The sequence below is a fragment of the Panthera leo genome, chromosome A2 (genome assembly GCF_018350215.1).
Source record: "Panthera leo isolate Ple1 chromosome A2, P.leo_Ple1_pat1.1, whole genome shotgun sequence".
Lineage (NCBI taxonomy): Eukaryota > Metazoa > Chordata > Mammalia > Carnivora > Felidae > Panthera > Panthera leo.
The window spans coordinates 38311546-38329002 of record NC_056680.1 but is presented as its reverse complement, the minus strand read 5'-3'; the positions used below and the strand labels follow the sequence as shown (position 1 = coordinate 38329002).

Sequence of the window (17457 nt, the reverse complement as noted above, 5' to 3'; positions counted from 1 at the left end):
TACTGAGGAATGATGAATATTCTACACGCTGTACGGCTGGGCTTTGGTTTGAATTTGTGATGATCCGTACTGAGGTAGCTCCCAGTGGCAAGTCTGCCTAGGTCCCCTTGATGGTGACGTGGGCATCCCTTTCCAGGGCAGATCAGACCACCAAAGATAAAGTCATTTTGAAGTCTGTGAATATTCTTACAGTCATCCTGGACTACTTTTCAGCCATACAGCTTTAGTCTACAGAAGTTGATAGCCTGTCTCGCCATGCTGTGCTGCTTATGTTGTGAAGATGTGGGTAACTCAGGGGAAAAAACATCATGTTAATCATAGCACTACATTGGATCTTAGCAAACGTAGATTGTTACATCCCTTGGATCCAGCTCTCTCAGAGACAAAAGTCTTTTTTTCTGGGCTTTCCCGTTCCACTCAGTTTTACGTTTTCCTCCCTAAGTATGCGAAAGTATTAAGAATTGGTCTTACTTCCAGAGTGCAGAACTGGAAACTAAAGTCTAAAGAAAATTAGCCTTTTTGTTTTTTTTTAAATATTTATTTTTGAGAGAGAGAGAGTGTGTGTGTGTGAGACAGCACACACAAACAGGGGAGGGCCAGAGAGAGAGGGAGACACAGAATCTGAAGCAGGCTCTAGGCTCTGAGAGGTCAGCCCAGAGCCTGACGCAGGGCTCAAACTCACGAACCACGAGATCATGACCTGAGCCGAGGTTGGACGCTTAACTGACTCTGACACCTTGGTGCCCTGAAAACTAGGTTTTTAAAAATAAGGTGTTTTTCTATTGTGTTGAAAACTTCACTGATAATTTATAAAAAGTGGCATTATCTAAACAGACTTATTAAATATGGAATACGGTCTAAAACTTAACGTGTTGTAACATAGTTACTGCGACCACACGACAGCTTTGCGAGGGACCTCTATTACTGTAAAAGGTATAGATAGGAGGTTGTATAATCCTCTACCTTCTTTCTTAGGTTATCAGGGGCTCCTCTGTTTCCCCGTCGTGTGCCTGGGGGACTCCTACTTCACTTAACAGAACACCCAAAAGGAGGAAATGTAATTAATGGGTTAACAAATTCCATGCTTTATTAGAAATTTCCACCTTGGCGGGGCGCCTGTGTGGCTCAGTCGCTTAACTGACTCCTGATTTCTGTTCAGGTCGTGATCTCAGCGTTTGTGGGATTGAGCCCTGTGTTGGGCTCCTTGGGTTCTGCATCGACTGCTCGGAGCCTCTTTCCACCCCTCCCCCACCTGCGTGTTCTCTTTCTCCCAAAATAAATAAACAGACTTCAAAACAAAGAAATTTGCACTTCGGAAAAGGGCAGGTGGGGTATGGTGGAAAGCTAAATTCTAAAGCAGCTATCCCCCCTTAATTCTGGTCCCTTCTGCTGTTTAATACATAGAAAGCTGGAGGCATATTGCCTCCAAGGCATAATTGCCTCCAAGGATTCTCTCAAGGGTCCTTTTACCACCTCTGGCAGGTCCGCGGCCACCTACAGATGGGAATGATGGCACACCTCCAGTGCTGCACCCCTGCCCATTGACTCCTCTAGGAGACATTATTGCCCCAAGAACGACAGGTTTCATTTCAAATATAAGGTGACCCAGGGAAGGTACTCGGTGTCAGTTTCCTGTGTGAAGGCGCATTCTTGCTTATATTCTCAACCCGGAAATAAAGTATATCAACTGAATTGTCCATTTTGATTTTCAAGAATGTTTCTTTTTTCATCCTTGCTAATCACCCATGCAGGTCACAGCCAAAACTTGAGTCACCTTTTAATTATTTTTGCCTCATGTTGTGCTTTCATACCATTCACTGTCCTTCGAGTGTCAGTCTTAAGATGACTCAAATTGTGGGTTAAGAAATTAATCTAAATAAATTACTTAACATTGCATACGGCATTTAAGAATGTATGAATGCTTACCAGACTTCAGCCAAAAGTGTAAAATGCAAAGATGAAGAGTAGTGACAAAAATGAGCCATTGCAGACATTTGACAAAACATGGCCAAAAAGGACCTCTGCTTTAAAACAGCAGCAACAAAAAGCATGTTGTGCCAGTTTCTTCTCTGCATCCCTTCCTCTTTCCCTAAATATTACCAAGTGCCCTTAGTTGTTCCCTACTGCCTGCCCCCCACCTCTCCCACCTAGTGGAGTGGCATCTTGAGACCCTAGCGGGACTCTCATGGTTGCCCCCCACAAAGTTGCTTATGTGTGAGGGTGACTGGGCTCCCCTTTTCCTAAGGGACATGGACGTAAGTCACAGGCTGAGTCCACAGAAGGAAGCACTCCCTGTGGCGGCTGTTGGTTAATATGTAGTTAGTTCACGCCGCGTGATGCCATCTTGAATATAGACGTTTTATTAACTTGTAGGCATTTCCGTTTCATCTCAAATCTATATCAGTTTTTCTTCGTACAGTTGTTCACCCACGAACCGCCTAGTCCATCTGTAGGAAACTGACAGTCGACTGGAGTCTGCCCCTCTCACCTGATGCTGTGGGGTTTACTTTTCTTCCGATATAAGCATCATAGACTTGGGAAGTCAGTCATTTAGACCCTGAGACTCGGTCTTCACCATCCTTGGTAGATAACAGAGACACAACAGGAATAATAGTCGGTGACATTCATGGGGCAGTTCATATGTGCCGGGACCCATTCTGAATCCTTCGTGTAGATCTTCTCTTTGAGTCCTCCTAACAACCTTATAAAGATGTACTGCTGTTGACTCCATTTTATAGGTAATAAAATTAAGACACAAAGAGGTGATGAATTAGTCTCTGCAAGGTCACACGGTGCATTTGGCTTTAAACCTGGGATCTTCTTGTTTCTGACGGCAGGCTTTGAAAGACATGGTCACTCCCTCATGGGGCAGCTCATTCCATTCTCGGAACTGTGGACAGAAAGGTTTCCCTGTGATCAAAATCCACTTTGAGGGTGGTACCATTGATAGTTGTGGACACAGAAACATTTCAGTTCAAAAAATTTAGTTCCCAGACTAAAGCCTACTTAGAACTCTCTTGTCTTTTGCGTTCCCCTCCCCCATCCTTCCAAGCATCAAGCCCTGTTTATTTCACTCCTAAAGTCAGCCTCCTGCTTTCTGTCCTTCTTATCATTGCCTTCCCAACTGTAGAAGGAAGACTTGGCAACTTGGTGTGGCCTTCAAGGCTCTTCCTACCTTAGCCTCATTGCGCCCGTCTTTTGTTCTTCTACTGTAACCTTCCACAGAATAATTGAGAGCCTCTTATGGGACTGGCCCTCCTCTAGGAGTTAAGGATAGTCCTAGGAATGACAGATTCCAACTTGGTTCCCGGTCTTATGGAGCTTATATCAGATGGCTTATTCTACCCTTTGTTTTTGTCCTGCCCTTGAACTTGTGCAGCTCATGTTATTGCTTCCTTCAACTTTGGGTGCCATGCCAGGCCTTCCTTTTTTTTTTTTTTTTTCTTTCTTTCTTTCTTTCTTTCTTTCTTTCTTCCTTCCTCCCTTACCTATTAACATCCTACTCATCCTTCGAGGCTTGGCTCAGATATCACTTCTATGGAGCCTTTCAACCTAGCCCAGCCTGTATGACTCACTCCTTTGTCTGGACTCCCACAAGTGTGTGTTTGTATTTCATTATAACCTTTGTTCGAGTCTGCTCTGTATTTTAGTGTGTTCTTTTCAGGCTTGAAAGCGACACATTCTTGCCTGAAGGTAAGAGCCTAAGTAACTTACGTTGTTTGCCCCAGAGCACATTAGGAAGATAGTGGGTGCTCCACGGATGTTAGGAAGCACAGTAATAATGAGGACCATTTTGTTGAGGGCCTGCTGTGCATCAAGACTGCTAGATATTATTATCACATTTGTTCCTGCCAACTAGTTGATGAGTTACAGATGTGAATACTATCCATTTTACAGATGAGAAAACTGAAGTCCAGAAAGTTGATGACACTTGCTCAGAATCAGCTGCTAAGAGAAAGGACACGCATTAGCCCTCAGAGCTGCCTGATTGTAAAGTCCCTGTGATGGTTGCCATGATACCTGAGAATACATCACAGTGGTTGCTATGGTTCCCAGAAGTCCAGGTGAAGAATCCACATCCCTTCCATAAATGCTCATAGAGCTAGATTTCTTCATCTTGCCACACACATCCTGCGGACTTTTTTTCACACCCCTCCTCTTTTTTTTACCCATTCTGTATTTTTCGGTGATCTCTATCTAGCACTATGCTGTCAAGACCAGGAAAGGAGAGATTCCCGATTTGCAGATTTGGACACTGGACTTTAATGACTTTACTGACTGTTGGCCAGAATGTAGCAGAAGAGCACAATATCACATAAGGTGAATTATACTGAGCTTGGGTTGAGTGAGCTCAGTTTACTCCTGTGAACCAATGTCAAGCCAGGCTCATCCCATCATATCGGTTGATTCTTTGATTTCAAGCAACAGAGATCACCTCTGGCCAACTTACAAGAATTCATCGGGGCAATAGCTAGTAGCTTCCAGAATGGACAGAAATTTGGGAATGGATAGGAGGCAGGACAATTCCCGCATACAGGCAGCTTGAATGACTTGACCAGCTCATCACTGTCACTGCTAAAACCAGCCCTCCGCACACATTTTTCTATCCTCACATCAGCCTGCTCTGCATGAATCAGATGCGCCTACTTGGCATCACGTAGCCACCTGATGGCTATGAGAGGGCAGGGGACTTTGAGGATTCCCACCCTGCCTGGAACAGCGAGGGAGGGTGGTAATTCCCCAAAAAGAAATTGAACTAAGAATGGATTCTGGATAGCCCCCAAAATTCAACAAATACCAGCTGTCCCTGAATTTTACATGAATAGTAGAGTTTATTGAAGGAGGTGCAGAGTTTTTCCTCTATAAATAAAGTCCCATATACTGTAGCTTTAAATCTCCTTTCTGATGATCTTGACGTGGTCATCAGTGATATCCGGAAGCCTTCCAGCTTTGCTCTGCAGCAAGCTTGATGAGCCCACCCTTATCTTGTATGGCTTCATCTAGTATTTAAGTCATTGGGAAAGATGTAATAACATACTCAGACCTGTAGTTAGCTTCTTACTGAAGACCTTCCTCGAGCAAGTCCTAATAAAACCCAAGCTCTAAAAACCCATCATCAAATAATAAAAGAGAAATAGAGTAAACGCACAATTCATGAGATTAATATAGAGGAGGAAGACGATTTTTTTTTCTAATAATCTTTACTTTTATATCCGACTTTATGGGGGTGCTGTTTAATTTCATGTTCATTTACTTTAATTACTTCTTGCATGTAGTTTGCAGGGAAGTTTGCCATTTTCCAACATCTTAAAGATGGCTTACTTGAGTTTCGTTTCAGACCCTGTTGGAATTAATATATAATAAAAGCTAGTGTGTATATTTCTCATTTTTCACCTCAAAGGATTATTCATCATAATAGAATCAGTTTTTCCGGGGAGATTTTATCAGACTTACAAGTCAAATTAGTTGAATGCATTTCTTCTGCTAATAAACAGAGAGCCTTTACCCTGGAAGCATCTCTACACTGAATTCCAATAATTCAATGTTTCTTTGCCTCAAGAGATCAACCTATAAACGACCTAGGAATAAAAACATAAATTTATTAGCCTCAAAGGAGATTGTTAAGATGGGAGAATTTAAGAGGATAAAAGTGAAGAAAGGTCATAAAATCAAAATCTAAATATTGAATATAAGATTTTATTAAAAAAATTTTTTAGAGGGATAGTCTTAATTCTCCTGTACCCTAAGCAGAGCATTTTGGGGCACAGCTTTTTATGTGTTTATAGTTGCACGGATTTGTGTGTTGTACGTGAGGGCGCTGTAGGCTGCATACGGGACTACTGTAGCGGTACGATAAAAGGTGTTGGGTTTCTAACTTTGAAGATAATTGGAGTTGCCATCTTGCATGGTGACTGATTTGATCCCTTCCTCCATTTTGATTTGCCTCACGGTTTGTAGGTCCAAGGTCAGCTGCGGGAAGATTTTGGCCCTGAAACTATGACAAGCCCTTACAGGAATGGAAAGGAGGTGTAGTCTCTTTCAAGTGCATTTATGAGAGTTTTCTGTGATCACTGCCTACTGCTTGACGGTGGGGGGCTCATTGGTTCTTGGTGCGAATTATTTCTAAATCCTGCTTTACCTTCGTTTTGAGTCATCCCGACCCTCTCAAGCTGCTTGCTCACAAACGTTTCACATGTTGAGATGCCAGGCGTTTTGTCTAGTCCATAACTGAGACGTGCTTTCTTCTCTCTGTAAGATAAGGAAGATTTGGCCCTGTAGAAGAGATACGAATGTGGATTTCCTTTTCCTCTGTAGATAAGATCTGCTGTAGTGAAAGGTGCAGGTGAACAGATTGCTTAGGCAGGAACTCTGGGAATCCAATGTATAAATGACAAGAGAGAAATTTTTCAGGGCTAATAGGAAAGCCCTCTTCAGTGTGTAGTTGAAATTCACCTTCTCTAGTATTTTGCACAAGATGGAGAATAAAAATGGTTATGATTGATGAAGCATTCAGTGTATATCTAACTGTAAGTCGGACTAGAGGGACTTTTAAATCACCCAAATGAAAGATTGCATTATCATGAACATTAATATGTAACAGTTAAGTATGTCGTTGCTTATCATAAGTCCTGGCATTCACAGGGCTCTATGAGGCCAGTCAACCAAAAAGGAAAAACTTTTCAGCAAACGCCAGTCCACGAAACCTCCATGAATGAGGCCAGCCCAGTGGTCATGACTCTTAATAAGTTATTTATTTTTGTGTTCCCAACCCATCTGTAGACTTTAGTCACACCATGAATGGGGTGGGAGGAGGTTAAAGATGTCCCCTGAGATATTTTTGAAAAAAAGAAAGGGTTGAAATTGGGGGAAGAATTTATTCCTGGTGAGAAGAGGAAGTTGGGAGGGAAAAATAGTGAACAGTAACTTATTAAGGGCATGGAGGTTAGGTTAGTTAAATGTTCAGAAAATTACTTACTTCTTAAAGATTTGTTGCCATTTACATGGTTGACAAATTAGCAACTGTTAGAAAACCAATTCAAGAGGATAGAAGTTGGGTCATTCTTCTCTTTTTTATCTTTTGAAAAGTTATGTCGTCCTCCAGTTTCTATAAGGAGTATACTTTTATAGCAGAAAATTTGAACTGTTAAGAAATATTTTAAAAATTAAAATTAACTCTTTCCTCATCACACAGAGAATTTAGCAAATGGATAGGGGTATCCTTGCATGTATAATATTTGAAAATATATGTTCATTTACGTATATTTAACTGCATAGTTTTCTCTTTGTTATTTACCATACCTGTCATGTACACGTATGTCCAGAGATATTTTGTCTGTCTATGAATTTACCATAGCATCAAACCCAGAACCATTTTAGTGGGATAAATTTGTTCAGATTTTTAAAAATTGCGATAGGTGCATCATATCAGAATTACATCTTTGAGTTATTTGTGGCGGGAAGAGAGATGGGAAAACCAAGGAACGAGCACTTACTGAGTACCTAGTGCATGCCGAGCACTAGGCTAGGGCCTGTGCAGTAATTCTGCAATTCATCATCAGTCAGCACTGATGAGGAGCAAGTGGAGGGGGAGGATAGGTAACTGTTAGTGAGCACTGACTGTGTACTAGGTGAGAACTTTGACATGTACCATTTTATTGGACTTCCATTGCAACCCAAAATGTTAGATCCTTCTCTCATTTCCACATTATGGATGGGAAACTTCAGGCTCAGAGAAGTCGAGCTAGTTACTCAGGGTCACACAGCCAGTAAGTGTATAGCCAGGCTGGCTGATGGTTCTTCACTACCCTAAGCTGCATGCCGCCTTGCTTCCCCTCTCCCCCACACCCGTAGGTGTGCTGCACCTATCCATTTCGCCAGTTTGCCTTCCAGTATTTCGAAGCTATTTTTTTTCTGACCCGTGCTTCCTTTTTTTTTTTTTTTTTTACAACTTCCCTGGAAGTGTATTTACCTCTTTTGTTCCTTTAGTGTTGAAACACAGGGGAACCCAGCAAGCACGAGGTGCTACAGGCATTGCCCCTGTTCCATCCTCCAGGGTGCGGAGACAGGCAACGCTAAAGCGACATCTGTGCCTACTTGTGATGGTGACTGTCACCTGAATGGGAGCATCCATAGCTCTTGAGAATGAGACACAGAATCCTGTCTTCGGTTACCAGGCACAGCTCATGTGACTGGGTGTCCTGTGCTCTGAGCCCAGGCTTCTTCCATTATGTCTTAGAACATGAAATGTTTATCACTTGGTTGCAGTTTTCCACGTTTTATAGCCGGGGCCATGCATATAACCATTGACCCACTGTGCGACCAGGTTTTCCATTAACAGCTCTTGGCCTGGGACATTCTGTTTTACCTCTCTTTGCTTCTGTTTCTTCTCCTCAAAAATTTGGATAAATTATAGTACCTCCCCCACAGAGTTGTTGGAAGACTAGACTAGGTTGTATAAGCAAATCACTTGAGTAAAAGCCTTGCACAGAATTCACACACAGTAGGTGTGAAGGGGTGGTGTTTTTCTTCAGGGAGCCTCTAAAGACTAAGAATAATTTTCTTTAGTGATAAGTTCTCAAGTGACAAGGGAGCCATCTTCCATGCCAGGAGGATTGGCTAATTACACGTTGATTACTCAAGTTCCCTTAAGGAAGTGATTTTTCTCCAGGACCTAAGATATGTCAATTAGCGTGTGTTCACCTGTTAGTAACAGAAAACCTCATTAGTAGTGGCTGAAAACATAAGGATATTAATCATTTACTTGCCCAGAAGACCAAAGGTAGTCAGTTTCAAGAGTGGTTCAGCACCTGAATAATATCTGACTGCTGGGTTGGCTTTGCTGTGATTCTTTTAGCTTTTTCCTCGTGGCCACAAGATGGCTGCTACAGCTCCAGGCATCATCTGCCTACAAAGTCACATTCATAGGCACAAAAGTGGGAGAAGGGGCCAAGGCAGAGAGAGGGAGAGATAGAAAGCTTTGTATGATTTTCCTCCAATCAAGGAGGAAAAATAGCTTATATCTTATATCCCTTATATATTTTGGCCAGAGCTAAGTTAGATGTCTATCTGTAATTGCAGAGCAAGCTGGGAAGGGGAAGGGGACCACCTCTCTCTCTCTCTCTCTCCCCCTTTCTCTCTCTCTCTGTCTTTTTTTTTTTTTTTTTTTTTTTTTTCAGCTTGAGGAGTAGGGCGACGGGGTGGTGGAGAAGTTGGGAATGACTGTTGAATAGTATCTACATGTGGAGTGACATTTGATACTTGACCAGCTAAGATCAACTTCAAAATCTAGGTTGTGCCTGGCAAAGGGTATGAAGTTGTTATTTTAGGTATTTAAAAAAAAATTTTTTTTTGGTATTGTTTAGAATGACAATGTAGTTTTCGATTCCTACATTACTGCTGAAGCTGAAATTTCTTGGTATTTAGAGATGATGATTAAGCCAAACCCGCTTTGTTTACTTTATTCATCATTAGGCTTTATACCATCTCTGGCTTTCTGTATGTCACCCAAGAAATGCTTTGGAGATGGCTCAGCTTCCTGCTCAGAGCTGTAGCTCTGGATGTTTCACACTCTGCACACGGTGTTGGGTATGACTACCCTCTCCCACCCCGAAAATATTCTGTGCTTCTGTATTTGCCCATTGTGAAAGAAACATCCTGACAGCTGTGATGTATTTATAATGTCGTACGGCTGGTTTTACCGTCACTTTGTTACATCAATACTCATCTTTCTCCCTAAGCTGAAAAATTCATCACACTTTGAGCTACAGGGAAAAGTTCCACCTGAATATGTGTAGTTGGGAGTTTTCAGGGGAGAGACAGACTGGAGGGATCTTACTGTGTAAGAAATCTTCCATAATGTCACTCTTTTTCCAGATGGCTTGGGTGATTAGAGTTGGTAGAGCAGAGCACTTTCTCCAGGATAGCTGACGTCCCCGAAGACCCAGTTTACTGGCAGCATGGCCTAAAGGGAGAAGCAAATATGTTTTGCCAACAGGGAAAAAGATTACTTTGCTACTGGCTTCTTAAAGAATGCACCTATTTTTAGCCCGCAAGTATACATCTCTTGCCTGAATCAGTCAACTAAATAAGTCTGCAATTCTAATCAAACCTGTGATTCGAATTTGTACAAACATTAGATGGAAGTTTTTAGAAAAATGAGAAGATTCACCATAAGCATGGGGTTTTTAAGAAGTCAGGACCAAAACCGTTTCCACTGAAAATAAAATAAAAATTTTAATTAATATATAGAATCTTCAAACCGGGAACCAAATACCCATCTGCCGAGGATCGGATTCTCATGAATATGGAAAAGTTGCGACACTTCTAAAACTGCACACAGTCCAGGACGTAGTAGCCCTTAGATGTATGTGGCTATTTAAATTTAAATTAATTAAAATTACATAAATTTAAGAGTCTCGTTCCGCAACGTACTAGCCATATTCCCAAGTGCTAGGTAGACTCAAGTGCCCGGCGGTTACTCTGTTGGACAGTGTAAGTTGTCCACAGAAAGTCCTATCGGGGAGAGTTTCTCTAGATGTGCGGGTCTCGTCCAGAAGTGATTTTCTCCACCAGAGACTGTTTGGCAATATCTGGAGGCATCTTTTAAAAATTTATTTTATGTTTATTTTTGAGAGAGATAAACAGAGACAGAGTGCGAGGGGGGAAGAGGGGCAGAGAGAGAGGGAGACACAGAGTCCGAAGCAGGCCCCAGGCTCTGAGCTGTCAGCACAGAGCCCGACGCAGGGCTCGAACCCACGAACCGGGAGATCATGACCGGAGTCAAAGTCGGACGCTTAACCGACTGAGCCACCCACGTGCCCCTGGTGGCATTTTTTACTGTCACAACTGGGGTGGTGGTGATGCTACCTAGGAATGCTGTTAGACACCCTGCAGTGCACAGAACAGCTTCCACAGTGAAGGGTTATTGGCCCAACCTGTCAGTAGTGCTGAGGTTCAGAAAGTCTACCCTTCAGGGTGGGGGGACTCTGATGGCCCACAGCTCCTCATCTAGAAGTTTAAAGTGACTTCTGCTCCCAAGACTGCAGGTAACCTGTGTATTGATACAATATTGACAGGTAGTAGGGTTAAAACTTGAGGCGATGCCTCGAAAAGCCTTGTCCCAAATCCCATAGTCCTAATCACAGGCAGGGAAGGATCCATAAAGCCACCAGGGGAGTCTAGTTAACACTACTATAGCTGGGTTGGGAGAAATAAGGGGGCCATGGGATTGGTCCCCCCTCTTCCTCTGCTTTCTCCCTCTTCACTCTCCCTCTTCCTGCAAACTGAGTGGAGCTGACCATCTAAATCATAATGTCTTGGGGTGGGTGATATTCCACTCCAGGCCTTTGTCATTAGCCAGGACATTAGTGTAAGCAACCAAGGCTCACACTGACCATTGCAGGTGAATGCCAGTGTGGGGTACCAGAATCAGGTGTTCTGTCCAGAGCTGGGCTCAGGTGTAGGCTCCCACTTATCTGCTGTGTGGCTAAGAGCAGGTTACTTAACTTCTCTGAGATTTTGGGTACCAATGGAGGTGATGATTGTGTGTCTTATAGGGTTATTTTAAAGATGAAATGAGAAAATACATGTCAAGTGATTAGTACAGTCTCCAGCATATTAAGAATAAAGTCATCGGTAGCTTCTATTATTGTTTTATTTTTTAATTGTTTGTGTTGCTATGGTTACGACTCCTGAGAAAGCCTGGCTGTATTGATTTGGGGTCCTTTCCTGCCCATGGAGGAAATCAGGGCCCTGGTTTGCCAATCTGGCTGGGCTGGAGCCAGGGCTAAAAGCCAAGCAGTCTGGCAGGGCCTCACCCTCTCCACCCCAGCTTAAATGTCACTTACTCTAAGGACATTCCTGTTCACTCTGTTTAAATAGGTTCCCCAGGACCCTGCCATTTTTTTCTCATCCTTGGTTCATGTCTGTTTTCCTTCATAGAATGTAGTAAATTTTGTGAATATATATAAATTTTGTGAAATTTGTGTGTTTTTCCCAGTTAGTTGGTGTTAGATATTGGAGATTTAAGAATTAATGACATATTATAATGAAAAACTGAATTCCTGAGAAGGAAGGAAGGAAAGGAAGGTGACAGGGCTAAAGCCAACCGTGGGTTTTGCATGCCAGCCAATCGACACTGAAACCTCGCTCTGTTCATTGCTCACTTTGTGACCTTTCATAAGTCACTTAACCTGAGTCTGAGTTTGCCATATCTGTGAAATGGGAAAAGTATTGTAAGAATTCCATGCCAATTACAGTGTGTTCTACTTCAGTTAGAGAATTGGTAAATGGTAGTTTTTATAGTGATTAGAGAACCAATATAGGAGTAAAACTCAAGGATGACGTTTGAATTTGTCCACATTCCCTTCTATCAGTATGATGCAGCGAATGTTAGCTATACCCCATGCCATATTAGAATATTTGTGTCTCCTAGAATAGTTTTACACTTTGCCCAGCAGGTTGAAACTTTGGTAGGCTGCAGGTAAGAGCATCTGGTCAACCGGTAGACATTTTTATGAGTGTCAGTGGATCTGCAGAAGGGACTCAGAAAGAGTGTTGGGCTGGCAAGTTTGTGTTGGCCTGTTTTTAAGGACCCACACAGGCCTTTTTCCCCTTCTCTGCCTCCTCACTGGTGTTTGCCATCAGAGACTAAGGACTGCTCGATCCCACCTCTGTACCTCAATACAGCTTTTATCAGAGAATGAAAGAGTCAGATCTTCATCCCTTGTTCATGAGTCTGGTCAGAAGACACAAGGCCTGTTGTGTAAGCCAACTGGCTGTTTACCAAAACTGATTTGTTGGTCCATTGCTGACCGGAACCACCAGCACCAGGGGCGTAGAGATATTAAGTCTTTATTAGACCTCACACTGGATTTATTTTAGATCTCTAGTTTAGTTTGCTTTCAGCTCGTCTGGCGGTCCTTTTGACTATGGGTCATCACTCATTCTTCCAGCTCTTTCTTTTCAGTGATAGCAGAGAAGAGAACATGGCCGATGATCAGGATACATAGATAGGTGAGGTCTACAGATTTTGAGTAATAGCTGTGGGAGTTTGTCGGTTAGTGTGTTTTTAGTTGGTTTGCTTTCTCATCGGGGCTAATACATATGGTAGAGTTGAAGAACTACACATGGAACACCTGTCTAGTTTGACATCCTGTATTGCACCTCTTGGTTGCAAATAACCCAGCACCAACTCCGGCTGGCTGGGCAAATAAGGGAAGTTCATTGGCTCACGTAATGGGTAAGTCCAGGCGTAGGATGGTCCTCCACCGGTACTGTTAGGAATCTGTCCTGCTCTTGGGCTCATCCCTGATTTGCTGTGTCCTGACCTCTTTCAGCCAGCTCTCTTTTTTTGTGGGGACGAGCCCAGTCTGTGCTCTCAAAGCTCTCAAAAGCCCAGCAGAAGGACAGTCTCCCTCTCTGAGTAGTTCCTGCAGAATACTAGGAGTGGAGTGCCATTCCGATTTGGGACCTGTCCATCCGTCAGCCAATCAGGGCGGCCAGTAGAGCAGATGGCACTGATTGGTCAGACTTTGGTTTATGGCTCCACCTCTGGAGCTGGGAGATGCATCCCAGGACTGTGGCTCACCAGCCAGAGGGTATGGGGCACTTCCCCTAAAGAAAAATGCAGCTGGTGTTATCAGAGGAAAAGGAGCGTGGATGTTGGGCAGGCATAAACAACAGATATCCACTCCCCTGCTCCTCCTTTGATTTCAGTTGCACTGGTGACCCAGGAAAAATCCCCTGCTTGCTGTGTTCTCCGTTTCGCCTCGGGAGCTGCTGGCAGGCCTTTGGCCTGAGTTTATTTACAGCATCAGCACACCTCTCTCTTCTCTCTTGCAATCATGATACCCCAGTCTTTCCCCCAGGGGTTGGAGTAAATGGCCTTCTCTGAGCCACAATCAATGGCGTTCCGTAAGGTGTGACAGAAGAGGCCATCTGGCAGTTGCCCCTCGGTCCTTTCTCCCTGTCCAGGGAAGAGGCACGTCTGAGGCATAAGGTCGCAGCACAGCGAGGGGCTGCTGTCTTTCAGAAGCCTCACCCCCAGACTCGGGTCTCTGGCACAGAAACGCGACAAGAGTGAAGCACCTGGCAGATTCTGCCTTTCCCTTTGTGAAATCCCCATCAGAATGAGGTTGTGGAATCATAATTATCGTGAAGATGATTTTTGAATACAATTCTAAGTTTGAGCGTTCTACGCAATACTTTCCCAAATATTGGATAGATTTTTTTTTTTCTAAGATGCACTGAGATCACTGGCCCATTTCAATTTTTATTGAAACAAATAAACCCAATAAAAACACTTATGCTGAGAGCTAGAGCGCCACAATAAAAGAATCACCCTGTATTGAATTTATTGATTTATTTATTTACTCCAACTGGAAAATCGAGTATTGTGTTAATGTATTTTATAAGAATCACACTGCTCGATGAAATGGCTAATTTATTTTAGCGTATACATAAATAGCTAGCAATTTTCCATGAGACAGGCTAATGAAAATGATGCCATGAAATTGTCTATACTGTGCGGAGTGACGGAGACCAGTTATTATTGGGTGAGTGCTAAGACACAGTGAACTGGCCATCATATCTTTGAACTTTTGAACTGCTACTTGTTTGGTGTGATTTATTGATTTTGCTATCTCTCTGTTTAGCTCAACTTTAGTTTTTGCCCGGCAGTGCAGATAAGTGGCATAGGAGATTTAATTTCATGGGTATTTGGGGTTAAAACCTATCTTTAAGAAGAATGCTAAACATGTTTTAATAAAACATGAGTTGCAGGGGTTTTAGGTTTCTGTGTGATACGGATCTGATAAGCAGCGAGGCCATGCAGAGGCCCGCCCAGGGGTTCCGGGCTGGGGAGGCGCTCTTTTTCTGAGCTCTGGAAGTTGCACCAGGGCCACGTGTATTGTGTTTGCTCCATCGGCCTGGCTTCGTTCTTAATTGCATGTATCATTTCTTCCCCTGCCTGTGCCCTGTCGCTCTCGCCACGTGTTTTGCCTCTGTGCCTGGGGCGGGGGTGGTTTCTGGGGTCCTCACGGGCAGCAGTGCTGTGCCTCTAACCCCTCCTTGCACACCGAGGGGCTGGCCGCTACTTAAACACCCGCATTTGGGCAGATCTCTCCGGGAAAGTGCTTTCAGGAGCAGCCACGCAGGGCCGTCACCTACGGGACCAAGACATGGGAGCTCGCTCTGCCCTGGGCTGCCTGGCAGCTGGCCGGCTGTCCCCCAGCACCCACCCTCCGTGCTCCTCAGTCGCGCCGCTGCCCTCCTCCGCCGGCCCTGACCTTGGACGGGGATGCTTCCCTCGCTGCTTCGGCGGGAAATCTACTGAGTGACAGTGGGCAGAAAGCAGCCCTACTTTTTATTGTTGTCTTTGGACCTGCAGAACTTTTCCTAAATATGCAACATCTTGAGAACTCATTCTTAATATTTTTTGTTTGGTTAGCTAATTTCTAGAGGCCGACTTGACAACAGTGTTTTATGCTTACTTTTTCCTTCCGGGCGGGGTGGGGTTGGGGGGGGGGAAACCGAGGGTTGGAGGAGGTGGGAAGGAGCTTTATCATGTAAAAGTAACCATCCTAGAAATTTCAGGTAATAAATTTTCAGGCGCATGAACGGTTAAGACTCTTCACTCAGTGACACCGTATGTGAATGTGGAATTTTTATGAAGGTAACAGTCTCTTTCTTTAAAAATCTGATTTATTTAGAAGGTACTTTTAAATGACCAAGTAATTTTAACCTTCAGGGAGATATCGAGGTGGGGGTGGGGGGGGAGGAAAGTAGGGGAGAGTTGGATCTTAGCAAGGGTTTGAAAATTCACATCCCCTTTAATGATTAAACTGGCAGGATCTTTATTTGGATGTTAAAAGCTTTTTCTTACATTGCAAACATTCTCAGCAAATTTACAGTCAGATATTTGGAAACAGCTAGCACTTAAAAAAAAAAAAGGAGGAGGAGGGCCTGTTTGAACTAGGAAACAAAATTAGTGGGAATGGCTAAAAAGACAGACTGACCCCAACACCATTAGCTTGGAAAAAAAATTCCATTTCATTGCAACTATGTTATTGTTTACTTTACCATACACATCCTAATATGGTTACCTCCCTGTCAGAGGCAGCCAAGCCCAGGGGTTGAGGGGCCCCCTCCGGGAGAAAGCTCCTAACTGCCTCTCAGACAATAAGAAACAAACCGTACAACTCCACAAAAGGCTTTCCGGAAAATAAGTGTCAAATAAATCCTACAGAACTCTCGTTTCTGCCACTGAGCTCTGTATATGCAAACCTGTTCTTATGCCATCGCTGCCCGGGCTGAGCTGCGTTTGTTTGGAAATAAGCCATTGCTTTTTCTTTTCTCCTTTTTTCCTTTTTCAAAAAATTTCCCACCCACCCCCCCCCCTTCATCTGCGGGCTCTGGATTAATTCCTTGAGACACATCTTTGCATACATGTCTCATGAGTTATGTTTCCTGGAGCCTTTTACTAGGAACATTAAGGTAAGAATGTTGATTTAGCCCGGGACCTTTGTCACTCAAACTAATGCTCATCAGTGATATAGACATTGTAAAGAAATATTGCGGAGGTCTTTTGTGGTCCCCCTCCCAAACGGAGAGGTGCAGTTGCTTTTAATTGTCATGCATAGATTCGGGGGGGGGGGGGATGCCACCAGTTGTGGATGAGATGGAACAGGGGTGTACTCACTGGTGTAAACACTGGTGAAGACACCCCCGATCCTGTGGCAGCCACTACAGTTCATTAGAAGGGTTTTCCTGTTGTTTCTTCCAATTCTTCTCTACTTGGAGTATTTCTTTTCCTTCTTCTTTTTCTTCAACTCTCCTGATCTTTTCCAAATCCTCATGGTCTTGAGGCTTGCCTGTTATTATCTGCAACTCCAGAACAAAGGTAGGCTGCTCAACTCTGTGCTTTGGGGGAGGGCCGAGTTATTTTGGGAGGGATGTCTTCCTAATGCATGAGTGGCTGACCTAAAAGGCAGGGGGGGTGGTGGTGTAGATCACGCCTGGAGCCCAGGGATGAGAGAGCACGCACTGTGGCAGCTTTTATGGAGTGGAGTTTATTTTTATGCAACTTAGAAAGCAGCAGCATCTCTAGTAGAATGGACTCGTTAGCTCCTGAAATGCTACACCTGGTGTCACGCTGGTGTGTAAATGGCATTACCAAACTGGGGTTCAGACTTTTGGGGGGACAGTGGAATTGACGACAGCAGATAAGATTTCCTTATTGGATTCTGTGTATTCAGTTTATCAAAATTAAATAGAGGATCCAGGATATTTTTTTCTTTGTCTTTTTTTTTTTTTTTTTTTTTTTTTAATTGAATTCTAATGTAAAGGTGTGAGTTAGTGGGTGACCAGCGTATGGACTCTTCCTTTTTCCTTTGGTCTAATTGCTTTTAATTCCCTGGACACCTTCACATGTTTCTCACTGATTTGGGTTCTCTTATT

At 43.5% G+C, this 17457-nt stretch overlaps 1 protein-coding gene across 8 annotated transcripts in view; it reads left to right on the top strand.

Annotated features, from left to right (window-relative positions):
* FOXP1 (forkhead box P1) overlaps positions 1-17457 on the top strand; it is a 465483-nt gene that overhangs the window by 173595 nt on the left and 274431 nt on the right. The window contains exon 1 of one of the 8 annotated variants that reach the window (XM_042929973.1): positions 3531-4064. The exons of the other annotated variants lie outside the window; for them this stretch is intronic. The gene's annotated coding sequence lies outside the window, so the exon portion shown is untranslated. Of the gene's footprint in view, positions 1-3530; positions 4065-17457 lie in introns of those variants that run through there. 8 annotated transcript variants of the gene reach the window in all.